The sequence below is a fragment of the Biomphalaria glabrata genome, chromosome 3 (genome assembly GCF_947242115.1).
Source record: "Biomphalaria glabrata chromosome 3, xgBioGlab47.1, whole genome shotgun sequence".
Classification (NCBI taxonomy): domain Eukaryota; kingdom Metazoa; phylum Mollusca; class Gastropoda; family Planorbidae; genus Biomphalaria; species Biomphalaria glabrata.
The window spans coordinates 48,898,214-48,916,546 of record NC_074713.1 but is presented as its reverse complement, the minus strand read 5'-3'; positions in this window follow the sequence as shown (position 1 = coordinate 48,916,546).

Sequence of the window (18,333 nt, the reverse complement as noted above, 5' to 3'; positions counted from 1 at the left end):
ATTCTTCTCTCTCTCTCTCTCTCTCTCTCTCTCTCTCTCTGAGAACAATAGATGCATTCACAAACTAAGATTTTCTTGGTTAATGTTGTTGTAACAATAACAAACAGAAGGAATATGAGAGAGAAAGAGAGAGAGAAAAAGAGAGAGAGAGACAGACATGGATAAATATAATGATGGGAATTGGGAAAGACAGGAAACAAATGTGACGTCATTAGGTTTTTATGTTAGTATTTTGGAGATGGAAGTTCAAGCGTCACCCTCCCACCCCCGCTTTAATCCTTTATTCCAGTGTTTCACAAACTGTGGTCCGCGGAACCCTATTCTTCCTCGAGGCCTGAATTGGTGTTCCACAAACTACTGGAATAATTAACTAGTAGGCCACCACGTGAATTAATCTCTCTAAAAAAAAATAAGCAAAGTGTTCCGCTAAATACTCAGAATGTGCGAAGTGGTCCGTTAAGAAAAAAGTTTGGGAAACATTGGTTTGTTCTAAGCCCGAGTAACTGCTACAATGACTAGCCACAAGATCCTTAACCTAACCGCCTCCCTAAAACTCTCTCTCTCTCTCTTCTCCCTTCTCTCTTTCTCTCTCTCTCACACACACGCGTTTCATTGCTGTAGCGTTGGATTGATTACAATAAACACACCAAACTACAACAGCTGAGCTCAAACATTAAAGAACTAAAACAAAAAAAAAAAGGTCCGTGTTGAGGATTAAATCCAAGTGTTTCCTACATACTATGACTCAGACTGGACCTGACATAAGATGTAGAGGGGGGGGGGAGGATGGGGGATAGGGGTCATGTTTATATGTGACCTTCAGCAGAACTAAGTTAATGTAGTTTACACCACACAGGGAGGTTACCCAGTGGCGTTCAATGCTTTTTGTCTTTATTCAGGAACCAAACGTTTGCAGAAACCGATAGTACAGTCTTCCTCTACATAGTCACATTATACCATCATTGAGTACAAAACATCAATATAGCTTCATGACAATATCGGAACAGATTTTCTGTAAGATAAGATAAGATAAGATAAGGTAAGAAAATCAATATAGCCACTCGGTAGAACAACTGCTCATCGTGGTTGGAGCGGTTGGTCTATCGTTCGGTCATCTCTCTGGTCCAAGGTTCATGCCCTGCCCTCTTCCATGCCACCCCACCCCGTGGTCATTCGGGAGGTTTGAACTAGGAAGTAGAATATCTCTGAAGGAACATCCGAAAAATGTGAAACTTCAAGTTAAGGCTCATCAAAGTATATGAAAATTAAAAAAAAAAAAGCTTGTGATTCGAACTTACAATGAAATATTTTTTTTGTTTTATACATCAGCTCTATATTATAATTTTATATATTTTATATATGTATTCTATATAAGCGAAAATAGCACTGATCCATCTTGAGATCTCTTAAACTATCGATCAGCTACCCCCCCCTCTCCACGCAGTTGATGTTATCAAAGGAACGGCAAGTGCCGATACAATATGGGATCAGTGGCGTCGCAGGTTCTGTCATGGTATAGCCCTGTGGGATGCAAGCTGCCTAAGGGTCGCCGGCTCCTGATTTTCCTCAGGGTTGACCCCCGAAGACTTTTCCATGTTTTGGTATAGCTGCAAGGTAGCAGAGGTTTGAATTAAGACTTTTCCTAGATGGATAGCCAGTCAAAGCTAACGAGCCCAGAAGCATACTGGTTTGGGCGCCAGTCACTAGCCCCTTCTATTGTAGGTGTAAGGCTGTAGGGAGTTTCGTCGGGCGCACTATCTGAGCCATACGTGGAGGCCGGGAATCAGGATCTTTTGCAAAGTGACCTAGTGGAGTTCACGATTTAACCCCTTACAGTTTATATCTATTTATAATTTATGTGTCCACTTGTGAGAAAACATGGGCCTCGATCCTTGAACATGGAAACGGCCAACTCCTCTACCACCAAAGCGAAAGCCACCTTGACCTGCAATATATGTGGACGGGAGCGTTTCTCCGAAATAGGGCTACACAGTCATTATTATTATTATTATTATTATTATTATTATTATTATTTTATAGCTTTTATATAGCGCTACTTTCATGCTTATAGCATGCTCAGAGCGCTTTTGGTCCATTCTCATTTGTGGACCAGTGGGGGGAGGGGGTATCTAGGAGTTGGTTTTCCGTGCTGCCTTTAGGCGCTCAGTAAACACAACTCTGCCCGAGTCGGGTGTCGAACTTCGAGCCCCCTTCTAGGTAGCCAAGCCAGGCCAAGTTCTCTTGACCACGCTTCGCGCCATATGAAAAGGTGTTCGAGATAAACCATAGTCGTTTCACGGCTGAAGGAGGCCAATGATGTCCCCTTGTGGTCCAGAGAACAAACACTATTATGACATGTTAATCTTTTTTAAGCAAATTTTAAAGAGGGCATCTTAAGATGTATTATACAAAAGAAATAAAAACATAAAGCATTTTCGAAACCACATTTCGAAATCTAATCTCTGGACTTAGTTATCTGAACCTGGTCGCTTACGCCTCTTTATATATATGTATGTATGTATGTATGTATTACTATGTATGTATGTATGTATGTATGTATGTGTGTGTGTGTGTGTGTGTGTGCAGAAAGTTCGTGACGTACGAGTATGCTACAGTCTCTGCCCCCATCAAGTATGGGAATTCCTTTTTTTAAATTTGATTTCCCTGCGTGTAAACACGAAAGCATGAGCCGTAGCCTTGTTTCTTCATGTGAAAGAGGTCTGCACACTCCCTTCAATAATATTTTGACATTCATAAGTTTGTTTACACTTCGGCCACTATCAGATTAGACAATCATCTCCAATAGGTAATATTTTTTTTTAATTTGCACAGGTAAAGTGTATAGGGGGGAACTCACATCGGACACTCACACTCATTTCCACCGTTCACTTAACACTTACTCAAACTCATTGGCTCACACACGCACACATACACAGCCAGATATCCTTACATTAAAACGGAACATCAGACTCCGGACATTGTTGAATGTATCTGGCAGTGTTTTTTTTAATTCGCCTAGAAGGGGGGGGGGGGAAGTGACGTAGCACGGGGTGAAATTTTTGGTGCCGTGGAGAAAGTGATTGTTTACGCGGGGCGCTGGCGCCACGTTCCTACTAGTGACGTAATGAGACATTTTGTGTGTGTGTGTGTTTTTTGCGATTTGTGTTTATCCCTCGCTCGATACGAGTGTTGAGAGGCTGACATTCGAAATTTTTTTTTTTTGGTTTAAGTCTTGGTGCCCTGGGCAACCCTGAGCGCTCCTGCATTCTCAAAGACAAGGTTCCTCATTGTCATTGACACTGAAAGATTTCAGAGCTAAGACACCTCTAACACACCTGTTATGATTGTTGGTAAAATAGTACAGTTCCCCCTTCAGACTTTGCGGTCAGTAGATTATGTTTCTGTGTCCCACGGTTAACGAGGGTGTCATGTGGCCAGCACAACGCTCAACTAGAATTTTGAATTTTATTGAATTTTAGGACCCCCTTGGGTCCACCCAACTGTAATGAAATTTGTTGGGGAAAGGAAAGGCGATCGGTCGTTGTGATAGCCTCATGACACCCTAGTTGCCCTTTGGTCAAAGAAATCAAAGCAATCGTTGACCTTCACATCATTTGCCCGAGAAGGTCACTTTTACCTTTACATTTATATAGTGTTCAATACACAGCTCTTTCTTTACGCTTCAAGTTGATCCAATTTTTAAGACTTCCGGAGGTGCATAAGGCCAGAGTAGTATCAGACCTTGTTCTGGGCGATGCCTCTCAATAGGGTCTGTGTCTTTGTTTCTTACTGTACTCATCTCCTCCATGTTTGCTTTGGTCTCCCAGCCTTTGTCTTCCCCCATATGGGCTCCAGTCCAGAGCTCATCTTCCAATATTTTCTTCTCTTCGCTTCGTAATGACATGTGACGTGGCAACGAGCTATTGGTCTAAACTTCCCACAGGCTGTGATGATGCAGGTAAGTGTTGAGGCCTTCTATAGCGATTGGTCTCGGTCCAACTCAGACCCAATTTAGACTGGGCTAAAACTATGAGACGAGACTTTAAATACATTTGAAGTCTACTATTATTAAACTATAATGCCTTACATTCGGAGATTCCCGAACAAATCAAGAGCGCGATGATCCTTTCAAAACCGATGTTGGATCTATATCTAGACCGCGTTCTCTAGCCAAATTTAATTTTTAATTTGAAAAATTATAACAGTCAAACTAGAGATTTCCCTGTGTAGCAAACGAGCTAGTAATTCGTGTCTCAGCGCTATAGATTGATTGTTAGATTTCGAGAAAAATCGTTAGAGCCGTTTTTGAGGTCAGTATCCAGGTTACAGGTTCCTACAAGAAGTTTTGACTTGAATGGAGGTATTGTACTTCCGCAGCATTAGGTATGCAAAGCAATCCCCCCCCCCCCCCAAAAAAAAGAAAAAAATTTTGACCATTAGCAAACAAGGCTTTAAGAGAGGGCATCTATATTAAGGGCGAAAACCTGACAACCGTCATTAGTTTTAAATACCTCAGAACTATGTTGTGAGATGAGGGAACTAAACCTGAATTACTGTCCAGTATCGCACAGTCCACAGCAGCACCAAATTCAAAACAATCTGTGAAGATAAAGGCATAACCCTCGACACTAATATCAGACCGATGAGCTCCCTGGTCATGGCCACTTGCTAGCGAATCCCGGACGCTGTCTAGAGATCTAGTGAGAAGGATCCTAGCAATGGAATTGAGATGCTACAGAAAGATACGAGGTATCAAAGACCGCATTTCAAAAGAAGAGATTAGAAACATGATCAGTTCAGCAATTATGCCACACGATGATCTGATAACTACTGTCAAATAACGCAGGCTTTAACTTTAAGGCCATATCATAAGGTCCTTATGGCTCGCAAAGACCTTACTTCTGGAACAGAACCAGGAAAAAGAAGAAGAGGCAGACAGAGAAAGCGATGAGAAGAAAATATAAAAGCATGGACAGGCCTGTCATTGAAGGAAAAAAATCCAAGGCACAAGACAGAGGAATATAAAGAAAGACCGTCAACAGATCTTGTATGGTGCCCCAACGGTTTACACAGACTGTGTGATAGGTCATGGTGAATGTGGTGAATTATGGTTATGATAACAATTATAAAATGAGTCAATAAAATAGAACAGAAGAAACCTATTAGATTATTGTAATCTGTTGGATATTTCATTCTTCATAGGGGCTGAGCTGACTTTCTAGAAGACAAGTTCTCATAAGATTTTGGAGAAAAAAAAATACTGTACATGATTTTTCTAGATTATATTGGGTATGAATAATTACTAAACATGTCTCATACATAAACATATTTCAAAGGAGTATCAATGAACGAAGGCTAACGATTGGACATGTTTCTATAGGCTTTTTGATGCGCATACCATTTAAAGCAAGTTACAGCTAGTGGTGTGCTTATATCCATTACCAACTCGGAAATAACAATCTAACGGAACCATAATACACAATAAATAAGTGCATTGTAGACAAATAGCCCTTATGAAAACTTTTATTTTTCTACCCCCAAAATAAAGGTAAGGTGCGTTTAATTCACGCGCTGTGTAGAGTATTGCCCCCCTTCACGTCTGCTGCTCAAGATTATTTCCTCCCGCTAAAATAAATGTGAGAAAATATTATTCCTTGGGCGGTGTGCGGTAAGGGAGATAACGCGTATTTAAAGTACTGTGTATCGTTGTGTGAAGCTCTTATATCTACGCTGCGATAACTGTTCGCGACCCATTAGATTTGCAAATAAATATAGATATACAAGCATTAAAATATATATTTATGTTCATGGCTTTGGTAATCTGCAATACACTCTGTCCCTCTGAGTCCCTCAGTTCTTTTTGACCCCCCCCCCATTATAATACAAATCCCAGTGCGACTAAATTACATTGTATATATATAGCTCACCCAAAATTATACATTCCCACCCCCCAGCCCCCCCAAAAATATACCAAATACTCCACCCCCTTCTCACAGAAGTCCTTGGCAACTATCTGTTACTTTATGACCAGAGCAAACTATTACTACGGTCTGCTGTGAGCAGACTTAGGCGTGGGCGATTAAAACTAGGCGCCCGATAATAGTAAATAAAAAAAAAAGGGTTGTTCAAGCAAGGGCGCGCCCCCCCTTCCCCCCCCCCCCCCATTCTTGCTTAAATTCAGGTAAGAATTCGTTTTTCTCGAAATAAGGTAACTTTGCCCCGGAGTCATGCAGACAGGGCCCCCACCAAGAGACTGATACAGAGGCTAGGACCGTAGCAATTAAATCAAGGTGAGCGGAAATGGAAGAAATGCTAGGGTGGGGCTCCACTAGAAAATATAAGCCCCGTAAATAAGAGATTCATTATAATAAAAGAGTTAGATTTAACAGCTTGTATTTCAGTAGTCCCAATTTTAATGAGCTAGCAAAACAAATTTTTTAAAAAGTTATATAATATAATAAGAAAAACTCCACATTTACAGCCATATATCTCAATATTGTTAGATTTATTCCCCTTTAATTACCAATATTAAATTAACTAACTGGTAATTTAAAAAAACAATGCATGCTTTTTTTTTTCTTTTTTTTTTTTAGGAACAATGAATAATTTTGAAAAGCTTCAACCATAGATAAATAAGTATAGACTGGCCGATAAAAGAGTTTTATGAAACGAAAATATATGACTTGCAATTTTGTGTACTTTATTATACAGCATTTATGAGCAGTATAAAAGTTAAGTGCTTTTTAAACTTCCTTTTTAATATACACAATGATACACACCTATATATATTGTAAATCTCTAAGAATGAAGATCATGCAATTTTTCATAATTCGGAAATCCGAATACAATAGATATACATGTTTTCTAGTTACATGAAGTTACTTCCTTCGGCCAGTCTATATTTACTTGTGTCTATGGCTTCAACTTGAGCTGAAAATGGGAGGTGGACGCGATAATGTGTTCTACATGTGTATTCAAAAGAGTTGATATAAGCTTTGTAATTAATGCACAAGAAAGAGGATCATGTTTCTGAAGTTGTTGAGCGTTTTGGATGGACACCCTGCGAAAACCAGCTACCAATGTAGCAAGGCAGGAAATTGGGCAGACCCAAACAAACCTGGAAGAGGTCAGTCATCAGTGAATCTGAAAGTACTGGAATGACATAGGAGCAGATGAAGAAAGCTGCTCAGAACCGAGTTCGGTGGAGAGGTGTGGTTCCCCTAGAAGTGCACAGGATTAAGACCAAGAAGAAAAAGAGATTGTTTTGGAAAAATTTAGAACTCGTCAGAAACTTTGAAGTAAAAGTGGGACAATCGAGGTGAGTTTTAACCACAATTACATCTCTCTTAGTTGCCTCTTGCCAACCTTGTTTTAATCTCCTGGGACGCTTACATTACCGAATCACTTCACTATTAGATCATTCTTTATGAACCAGACAACGGCGTGAACTTTTATTCTACTTAATACAGAGCTTGAACATCGTGTCCATTTTATTACACAGAAATTTGAGCTGCATTCTATTACATTTTGAGCTTTGAACCAGGGGCGTAGCTAGGAAATTGCCATCATTTGGGGGCCCGGGGGGCTTGACCTCTTTGGGGGGGGGGGGGGGCCTGTATTTTGCGTAATATTTAATGTAAAAAAAAACCACTCATTTGGGGGCTCCCCTTAAGTGGTGGCCCGGGGGGATTTTCAAAATCTTCCCCCTCCTTCCCTCCTCCCAACTACGCCACTGCTTTGAACATGTAACATATAGAAAAGTGTTGTTTTTCATTACTTCTTACTGTATGAAACTGACGACGGCATATGATTTTTAATTTTAGAAATTTCTTTTAACTAGTATACTGGTGAAGGTACATGTCCATTATACAAATGTCAACGAATATTATTTTGATTATTATTTGTCTGTAGTTTTTTTATTCAGTAATTTTGAAGTAACATTAATACACAGTGACGAATACTTCTGGGAAAGGGGGGGGGGGGGGCGGCAGAATGTTCCACAATTTGTGGAATTTGAACTGTATGTGACTAAAGTTTTGATCAATAAAAATTTGAAGATTATAAAAATTTATATTTTTAAAAATTGTTGTACAATAGGTTAAGTAATTTTAGAATAACTGTAGAGAATGGCGCATATTAATGTTTTCAATTTTGCATAAAACTCTCTTCATTCCTTAATAATGATGTTCCACCATATCGAAAATGTTGCCGACCCACAGATCTAAGTCTACCATCTAAATTAATCTTTAAAATCAATAACTGCCGACTTACATATATAGGTCAAACATCTAAATTAACGTTCTTAATCAATTGTTGCCGACACCAGATCTAAGTCAACCATCTAAATTCTAAATTAACCTTCTTTGTCGATTGCCTGTTGCAGTATGTAGATTTAAATCACTAAGGGCTAACCATTTTCAGCTTGGGCACCAATATCAGAATGTGTCATACGTCGCATATTCTTAAAAGTCGAATGCAAACGATCCACGGGGTCCGAACAAACCATTTACTCAAATAAATCAGTCATCTAGATCTATCAATATAAACATAAATCAATCATATGAATCAAATAAATCAATACTCTAAATAAATCTATGTGGCATTTTACGTCCTCGCTACACAGCTGCGGTCACAGGTTGGGTATATGTAATCACCAGGCGCCGTTTCATTTTCACCCTTCTTTCTACTACCGTTGTGTATGGCATCTGCAATCCGGGACCCTTCCTTTATGCTCTCTCTCTCTCTCCATGTGGATCTATCCAGTACTACTTTTTCCCAGCTGCTAGTGTCGATTTTCAAGAGCTTCATCTCGCGTTTGCATACATTCATTGCATACCTTAAAAGTGGGCGACCAGCGGCTCTCCTGCCTTGTGCTAGGATCGCCATACAGAATGTCTTGTGGTAGTCGACCTACTGGCATTCTACGAATGTGGACAAGCCAGCCAAGGTGTCTTCTGCTGATAACACAGCGGATGTCCTGGCACTCTGCTCTTCGTAGCACTTCCTCATTGGTTATTTTATCTTGCCACCTTATTCTAAAGATCTGCCTTAGTCAATCTATTTAAACAAATAAATCATTGGCATTCCAAAATCTGGCTTCGCAGCTTATACTAGCGAATAAATCCTCAGAAATCACTTTAATATTAAACATTATTATCCATATTGAACTAGTTGTGCGAGTAAATAAATTAAATGAATAAAACATAGAAATAAATCCAATTCACCAAATAAATCTACAAAAAAAAAAATAAATTCAAACAATTTCAACAAAGAAATCAAACATCTAATTCTATATAAAAAAATGTAACCAAGTCAATCAATCATCTAAGTCAATCAATAAAACCAATTAAATTGACCATCTAAGCTGTTAGGTGCTTCTTCGCTGTGTATTATGCAGCTAAGTCAAACCAGTGGCAAAATAACGGCTATCTAGCTATGTAGCGTGTAGCACAACTTCAGCCGATCAGTATAGCAGTATCACACTACTGTACTTAAGTGCCGTAGGTAGTGGGGTGGCTTCTATGTCAAAGTTCTTTGGCGTGACTTAAACGGTCGATTTTGGCCTTGCAGAGGTGACCTTCAACGTTCGTACTCGGCTTCCTACAAGATGCCGGGCAAGCGAGATGTTTTTCATGACGGCTTCGACCTGACGGCCCTTCAGCACTAAACTGTAGGCAGCTGTTTCCCTCTCAAAGCGGGACTGCTTACTATAAGATGCTTCAACTTAAAGGCGCAAACAAAATGTTATCTCGTGACCTCCTACGAGCCCAAAGCCAACTGGCAGTACTTCACTGACTTGGCAACAAACTCAGGGTCTAGCTGCAGACTAGGCCAATGACTTGAACTTCTGCCTCATCCCGGCAGATGACTTCTACAAAACTTCTGTACGATGACACCAGTACGCTCAGACGGGGTCGCCAGTTGTTAGGCGCTTCCGCGCTTAGTCTTATGCAGCTACGCCAAACGGAGGTAACACTCAAATAACTAAATCCAATATCAGAGGCGAACGGCCAACAAGAAAAGGTAGCCGACGCTGGTAGCGAATGTCGAATTAAGTTTAATAATAACAAAGGGAACTGTCGAATGTCGTCAAGCTAAATCTCTAAGTTCAAAAAAGCTCCTTGTCTCTAAAGGCTTCAAGAGTAGTCTGTTTACACTCGTTTATATTTCGCTATTCTTCTCTAAAACCTAGTCTAGTTTTCACTAGTCGCGTCCATGGTCGCGTCCTTGTCTCTCAGTGCTGAACAACTGAAGGAAACTGCACACTAGTTTTCCTTGGCACAGTCTGCAAAAGAGCTGACAGCTCAGCAGCAAAAAGCTGGCTAGAAGAAGAAGAAGAAGAAGTCTCTAAGTTAACTTCCCCTATTTACGAAACAAAAAAAAACAACTAATTTCCAATCGTGCCATAACAATACCAATCTAATTTTTACAAGTTCCTACTGACCTAGTTGTTTTGCTTACCTAACTCCTAGAATGATGCCATTCCTTGACCTGACATTGTTTGCCACCTTGCCCACCCCTCTCGCTCCGTTGCCTGTCGTCTTGTCAAGTGGAAGCGATAAAATGGTGAGCGGCATCTTCGCAGTTGTTTACTGTAGCTGTGAGTACTATAGAAACTGCGTAATATCACCCGTGATTTAATGGGTTTAATTGGTCATTGCCCTGTTCAGCCAGTCCCTTCCGATCCTTAATTGTTTAACCTTGTGTTATTATGTATTTTAACTGCGCCACATTTTGTAACAGGTTATTAATCTATATGAATTAAAAAAAAAAAAAAAAAAAAAAAAAAAACTGACCAAATTCATTGCACACGGAAACTATAATTGCACATTATAACAGCACCGAGACGAAACCTTAATCTTGGGAAAGGGGAGGTTATCTGGTATAGGCTAACAATATTATTATTACAAATTCACTCTGTCAGTCTGTCTGGTAAAAAGTTTGTACACGTTATTTCTCAAACACGCATACTCGAATCAAGTTGAAGCTTAATTATTCGTTGGCGTAGACAATACATGAATCAATATAAGAAAAAAAAGTAACAAGTAGTCCATTAATTACAGGCAATTGATAATATTGTTTGATTCAGACATATGGCTCAATATGTAGAGTTTTGTCCTTAAAGGTGATTGGGCATGTTATTTCTCCGACAACCATGCTCGGATCAAGTTGAAATTTGATACAATCTTTGTAAATTATGAGTGAGTCTGGTGTGAATGTACACTTTGGTTTCTTATAGTTATAATGTTTTTTGTTTGGTGTAATGCACAAATTGTAAGACAAATTTCCATACGGACAATAAAGATTATTATTATTATTATGTTAGAAATGAACGAGTAGTCATTCTCTGGCGCTGCCAGGGTCGAGTTTCGCTAAAGAGAAACAAAATTCATCGTAGTCCCTTTAACAGTTTCCACTGAGGAATTTTCTGGTGATGTGGCAGGTCTGCAGCAGTACCGCCCTCTGACAGGCAACGAAGATGTTCCTAGGAATGTTAAGGGCCTTGAAGGTGTCTGTGAGGTCAGTTGTTATTATCCCCTCGGTTGATATAACAATGGGGTATATTGTTATTTTGGACAATTTCCATAGACGCTTAATCTCCAAGCCTAGGTTCCCATATTTTCTTTGTTTTTCTATCTCAGTTTTTCTTAAATTATGAGACAGTGGTACGGCGATATCGATAATGGTAGCGGTTTTTTCTTTTTTATCGATGAACAGCAGATCCGGGCGATTGAAATCTATTATTATTATTATTATTATTGTGCCTAACAAAACATGAATCAGTTACAAATATGAACCAATTTATTGACCAATTTATTAACCAATTTTGAAATGCTCTCTGCGGAGAGAGTTGAATTCATTGCTGCTGCCTAAATACAATATTATGTAAATCATTTATAAAGATTAACAAAGGGACATAATTATGTCAACTGAAATGAAAAATCGTTTGTCTTCTCTTCTCCACCCGTTCACAAAATATCATAAAGATGGGAATAGATTAATATTTATATCTTACATCGAAATCTCAAACGTTACATTTGCATATCAAAAACATTAAAAAAAAAATAATGTCTGGTATAGAGTATTAGAGATTTGCCTTTATGGGGGGAAAAGTGAAATAAATGGTTTTAGGTGTATTCAAAGTACAAACTCTCTCAATCATTTATAAGCCAAGCAATTTTTATAATTAGCCCACAAATGACTAGTTGCAACAGAGTCGATAAAAGGATGCCTGTAAATGTTGCATGCTGGGATGTCCACACACTACAGGATAGCAACAAAACGGAAGTCTGCACTGGTGGCATTAGAGTTGGCGCGGCTAGATGTAGACATAGCTGCCCTTAGTGAGGTACGCTTGGCGAGCCAGGGGTCGCTGACTGATATGGGGGCTGGCTACATCCCTGATGTCTGTCAGAATACCGTTAGATGGCTCTAGATATCAAAAGAAAATCCGCTGCCGAGGACAGACGCAGACGTCGAAAAGAAAATCTTAATCGACCAACGGCGGACAATGGTTATGCTTGTCCTGGGTCTGGCAAAATATGTGTGTCACAGCTGGGGCTGCGTGGTGACGATTAATACTGCATTCCTCATTAATCTTTGGACTCGAAGACAAGCCTTATTATTATTTTGATGTTCTCAATATTTTTTTTTTAAATACCTCTTAAAGTCACACATTCGGAGCGAACAAAACCTAGAAATCCTCGAAAACGGCTCAAACTATTTTCCTAGAAATGTGACAGTTGATGAATATCGTTGAGAAAAAGAATAACTAACTCGTTGGCCACACTGAGAAAAACTCTTTTTTTTCTTAAATGTTCTTCAATTTTTTTTTTAATAGAATTTAACATTCAGTATTGTGAGGTTTGTAATGCGTTGATCACAAAAATCACTCTCGTGCGCCGTGATATGACATCATCAGACTCGGAAACATAACGTATGCCACACTAAGCCCGACTTCTGCCTCGTTTCGATAAATGTGGGTCACGCTGTTTTCAATAATCAATTACCTTTTTAATGGAGTGGGTGGTGGGGAGGGGGGGATATAAAATTGGGAGCTTGGTCGTTCCGTGCTAACCTTCAGATCTCTCTATCCCTGAATTGTTTTAACCTAGTTTCATCATCTCTCCCCCCCCCCCCCCATTCTTAATTCTAACTTAATGCCTTCACCCCCTTTTCTTTCCCAGCCCATGTCGCCACATCAAACGAAACTATCGCGTGTGTACGTATGTGTGTGTGTGTTTAAAATCACTCCTTGCCCCTACATGAGACATATCACCTTATTTTCTGTATACCCCCGCCCCCCCCTTTTTTCTTCTATCAACCTTGACGTCAAAACAAAACATAATTACCATCCCATAATTTCCGTGTCTGCACAAAAACGTACCCCCTCGCCCCTACCCTACATACCAACTCCGTACCTTCCTCTCCAATGTTTCCGTACATGCTTGCGTACATACTTCCGTTTCGTCTCCCCCCTCCTCCCCCTCCATCAAAGAAGCCTCTCTCTCCTTCCAGCGTTTCTTCGGTCGTCCACGCGTCATCCCCTATATAACCCTCGCAGCGGCCTTACGGAGGTGAACAGACACAGTGATCTGCTGGACCTGGACTTATGAGATTCAGTTCATTTTTTTTTCTACCTTCTTAAGACACAGTATACCTTCAAGTACTGTCAGGTGGGATTACAGGCGGAGGTGAGCCAGGTGGCGCGCGTGCTTGTCTCGAGACTAGCACCGAGGGGGAATTCCCTGCTGCATGCCAATGGAGTTTGTGTGTGTGTGTGTGCGTGCCGGCGAGTAGTGTTGTATTTACCAGTTAGTGATAAAGAGAGTCAGAGGATACCATAGTTTGTCGTTTCTTTTCAAACTCATTATATAGATAATTAAGAATGGGAACAAAAGATCATAATTTAGTTTCGTTTCTTTTTTTTCTTTGCTGGATTCTGCTTTTTATTTCTTTTTTTCAGTTGGTCAATACTTGTTTTTATATGCTCCATGTGTTCCTAGTTCCAGGTTCTTTTCAAATAGCCTTTCATATTGAATTTGGCTAATTGTTTTGTTTTGTTTGAAACTTTTTTATTCTTTTTTTTTTTTGTTAATCTCTTCACATTTCACTTGTACTCAAGTGTCTTTGTGTTAACTCTCTCGTTCATTGTATTTTGTCCTTCTCTCTCGTATTTCTTTTCTACCAATCTTCTTCTTAGTTATTTCTTTTTTTTTCTCATCATTTTCCTTTTCTGTTGGTTCCTTTTTTTTTTTTCTAAATTCTTTTATTTATCTTTTTTGTTTTATTTCGGATTCTGTTTTCCTTTAGATTTTTACTTTTTTTTTTTTTACTTTTAATTCCCTTAAATTGAAACTTGAAACGATGTTGGCTATTAGTTGAACAAAAGTACATTGCTTTTAGTTTCTTAGTGTTACCCCCAAACCTATGTAGTCATCTTTCGCTTTTTTAGTTTTATTCTATCAAAGTCTCTAATACAAAAAATTTGATCTTCTTTGACTTCGTAACAGTACAGTTTGGTGTAAATGCGATAATCAAATAAATTAATTAATTTTAGAGGATATTTTAATCTTCCTTTCTTACTATCTCTATCTCTCTTTCTTCAATCTCTCTATCTATTTCACTTTCAATCTCTTTCTCTCTTCTCTCTCTCCTCCATCTTTCACTCATTCTTTCCCTCTCTCTTCTCTCTCTCTCACACACCCTCTCTCTCTCTTCTCTCTTACACACCCTCTCTCTCTTCTTTCTCTCTATCTCACTTTCAATCTCGTTCTCTCTCTCTTCTCTCTCTCTTTCTTCAATCTATCTCTATCTCACGTTCAATCTCTTTCTCTCTCTCTTCTCTCTCTATCTCCCTCTCTCACCCTCTCTTCTCTCTATATCTCTCTCTCACTCTCTCTCTCTTCTCTCTCTTACACAACCTCTCTCTCTTCTCTTTCTCTATCTCACGTTCAATCTCTTTCTCTCTCTCTTCTCTCTCTCACCCTCTCTCTCTCTCTTCTCCCTCTTACACAACCTCTCTCTCTCTTCTCTCTCTCTATGTCACTTTCAATCTCTTTCTCTCTTCTCTCTCTCTCCGCCATCTTTCAATCATTCTCTCTCTCTCACTGACTTTCACGTTCTCTCTCTCTCTCTCTCTCTCTCAATCTCTCTTCTGTCTCTCTTTTCCTCATTCATGTTCATCTCTATTCAGACCATGTTAAAAACAGATTAAGCCCTTGCTTAGAGAGTATGTATACTCCATTTTCTTTTCCAACCTTAAAACCGTGTTTACGTCAAACTCTGCAATTTAGAGCTGGGTTTTAAATACCTTTCACTCAGTAGAAACAGGTATCGAATACACGCTTTACATAACTGGGGTATCAACAGTCGGGCCCCTTTGATATTCTATAGTTTGTAAACAATGCTTGCGTCAAGAGTGTTAATGGACCTTCTTCGCTATGTCATCGACTTAGTGATATTTTTTTTTTTTTGAGGCGGTGGGATAGTTCACTTGACAGGTAGGTACACATTATTTACCTTGATATATATCTTCCTGTGCCTCCCGCTGGTATGCAATGTTTGAAATCACCCGACACACACACAAGATTTGATGCTGAATAGCTATATTTGTGTCTGTTGTTTTCAAAATTAAAGTGTCTGTTAAAGGGAAAACCCGATTTGTTTTTAGCATTGGATATTCCCATTGTTCCCCATCAGTCCCCCCGCCCTCCTTTTTCAGCAATCATCTATATAAGTGGAGGCGCGGTGGCTGAGTGGTAAAGCGCTTGTCTTCCTGTCCCGGGTTTGAATCCTTGTTAAAACTATAATAATTTTTTTTTTTACCCTTAGGGTTCCTCTGAGACCATCCAGCTCAACTGTTTACCTGGCATTAATTGGGAAAAAAAATTAAAAAAATGGTTGGTCTTTGTGCTGGTCACATGACGCCATCGCTAACCGATGGCCACAGAAACAGATGACCTTTGCATCATCTGCCCTATAAGTCCCAAGGTCTGAAAAGGGTGCATTATATTCTACTTAACTGTCTATATAATGTATAAGGGAAGACAGATAAACAATACGTCTAGGAGACAATGTCTTTAGAAAGCTATCAGAGGGGAGGGGAACAACATGGTCAGTAAGCCAGATAGATACAGAGAGAGGCCCAGGCAGTGGGACAGAAAGATAGAGAGAGATAACATGAGAGAGAAAGAAAGAGAGAAAGAACGCAGAAGATTAAAAGAGAAAGAGAGAAAAAGAAAGAGCAAGAGAGAGAGAGAGAGAGACTGGTGTAGAGAGAAAGAAATCAAGAATAAAGGAAAGAGAAAAGGGAGAGAGAAAGTAAGAGAACGCTTGAGAGAAAAGAAAGAAAGAGACAATAAAGAGAAAGAAAGAAATTATTGAAGATTAGCAAAATGAATGGAAGAGAGTCGAGTGAATCGAGAGGGAGAGGCAAGGTAGTGTAGGTAATAGAATAAGTGAGAGACAGAGAGAGAGAGAGAGAGATAGAGAGAGAAGAATTCGGGAGACAAAAAAGAATATCGACAGATAGATAAAGATAGAGAGAGACACAGAGAGACAGAAAGAGAGAGAGAGAGAGAGATAGAGAGAGAAGAATTCGGGAGACAAAAAAGAATATCGACAGATAGATAAAGATAGAGAGAGACACAGAGAGACAGAAAGAGAGAGAGAGAGAGAGAGAGAGAAGAACAGAGGAAGCGCGAATTAATAAAGTAACTCATTAATTAGCTGATATATTTACAATGTAGTAGATTTGGGATCTGCTGGAACTCGTTAGTTCGTTAAACTTAGTCCCAGTTTCACAGGCTGGACATCGTCTGCTCGACGGTCACGTGTACATCAAGGGGAACAGGAATAATAATCTTTCTCTATCACACTCTTTTTCTTTCTCTCTCTCTATCATACTCTTTTTCTTTCTCTCTCTCTCTCTCTCTCTCTCTCTCTCACACTCTTTTTCATTCTTTCTCTCTATCACACCCTTTTTCTTTCTCTCTCTTTCTCTTTCGTCTGTTCGCTCCTTTCATTTTTTCAATCTTTTTCTTTAACACTCTCTATCACTCTCTATCTTTCTATCTCTTCAACTTTCTTTGTTATTCTCTTTTCTCTTTTTGTCTTCTCTTTTTCTGTCAATTCTTTGTCTCCCCCCACCCCATTTTGGCCTCTCTCTCTCTCCCTGTTCTCTGTCTTGGTTTATTTGTGCCATTGTTGGTCGGTTGGTATTAGGACTTCAAGGATATGGCGTTATATTACGAATAGAGACTCGACTGTGGCCTTTATGCATTCAACTTTTTTAAAAAAAAGTATCTAAAGGTCAAGACTTAGTCCTTTCTACTTGCTAATGCGTAGGTCTTATTTACAAGTAGTTGAAACGCATCTACTACATCCGTACAAGAACCCCAGACATCTCCTGAGAAATCTGTCGAAGTCAGACAGCCATCAACAACTACAAGATCAAAGCTTATTACACATTGATGCAAAAGATTTCTTTTTGCTTTGTTTTTACAAGTTTCGGACGATTCTTCCGAGTTGAAGATAATTATATCCTAGGTCAAACCTACCGCTGGACGGCGGGGGATGGCAGAGGACAGGGATCGAAGCCGTGATCAGAGTGACCATCGAACGACAGTCCAGAACTCATACCGCAGCCGTCTTGTCTGAATGAATACAGCTTGAAAACAAACAACAAGGAAAATTTAAAAAAATAATACATTTAGTAAAAAAACAAAAAACAAGCTATGATTATATTAGGGAAAGAACTGCACATTTACAATCATGTATCTCAATAATATCTAATTTATTTCCATTTTTCTATATTATAAAATAATTAAATGAATTACCACTAATTAATTAATTCAGTGGTTAACTTTTTGATGGACTTATGTTTTGTTAGGGACAAGGAATAATAGTGCAAAGTTGAGACTTAATTAATCTGAGAATAGAAAGTGGGACATATAACGTTTACAGAATTTACAGACTGATCGATAGTTCATATAAGCACTAAGTCTTCGCTGAGATTATGTAACTGTATTGAATTAATTATGTAACTGTATTGAATTAATTATGTAACTGTATTGAATTAACTATGTAACTGTATTGAATTAATTATGTAACTGTATTGAATTAATTATGTAACTGTATTGAATTAATTATGTAACTGTATTGAATTAATTCTCGTATTCCAGGTTTATGCTCTATCTCCATGGCCGATCTGCACCACACACGCGCGCACACACTTACATAAACGCATCAACAGACGCAACAACACAAGGTTGACAATCTGGCAATACATCGTGATATCAGTCTGTCTTTTTATTGTATAGACATAATGTA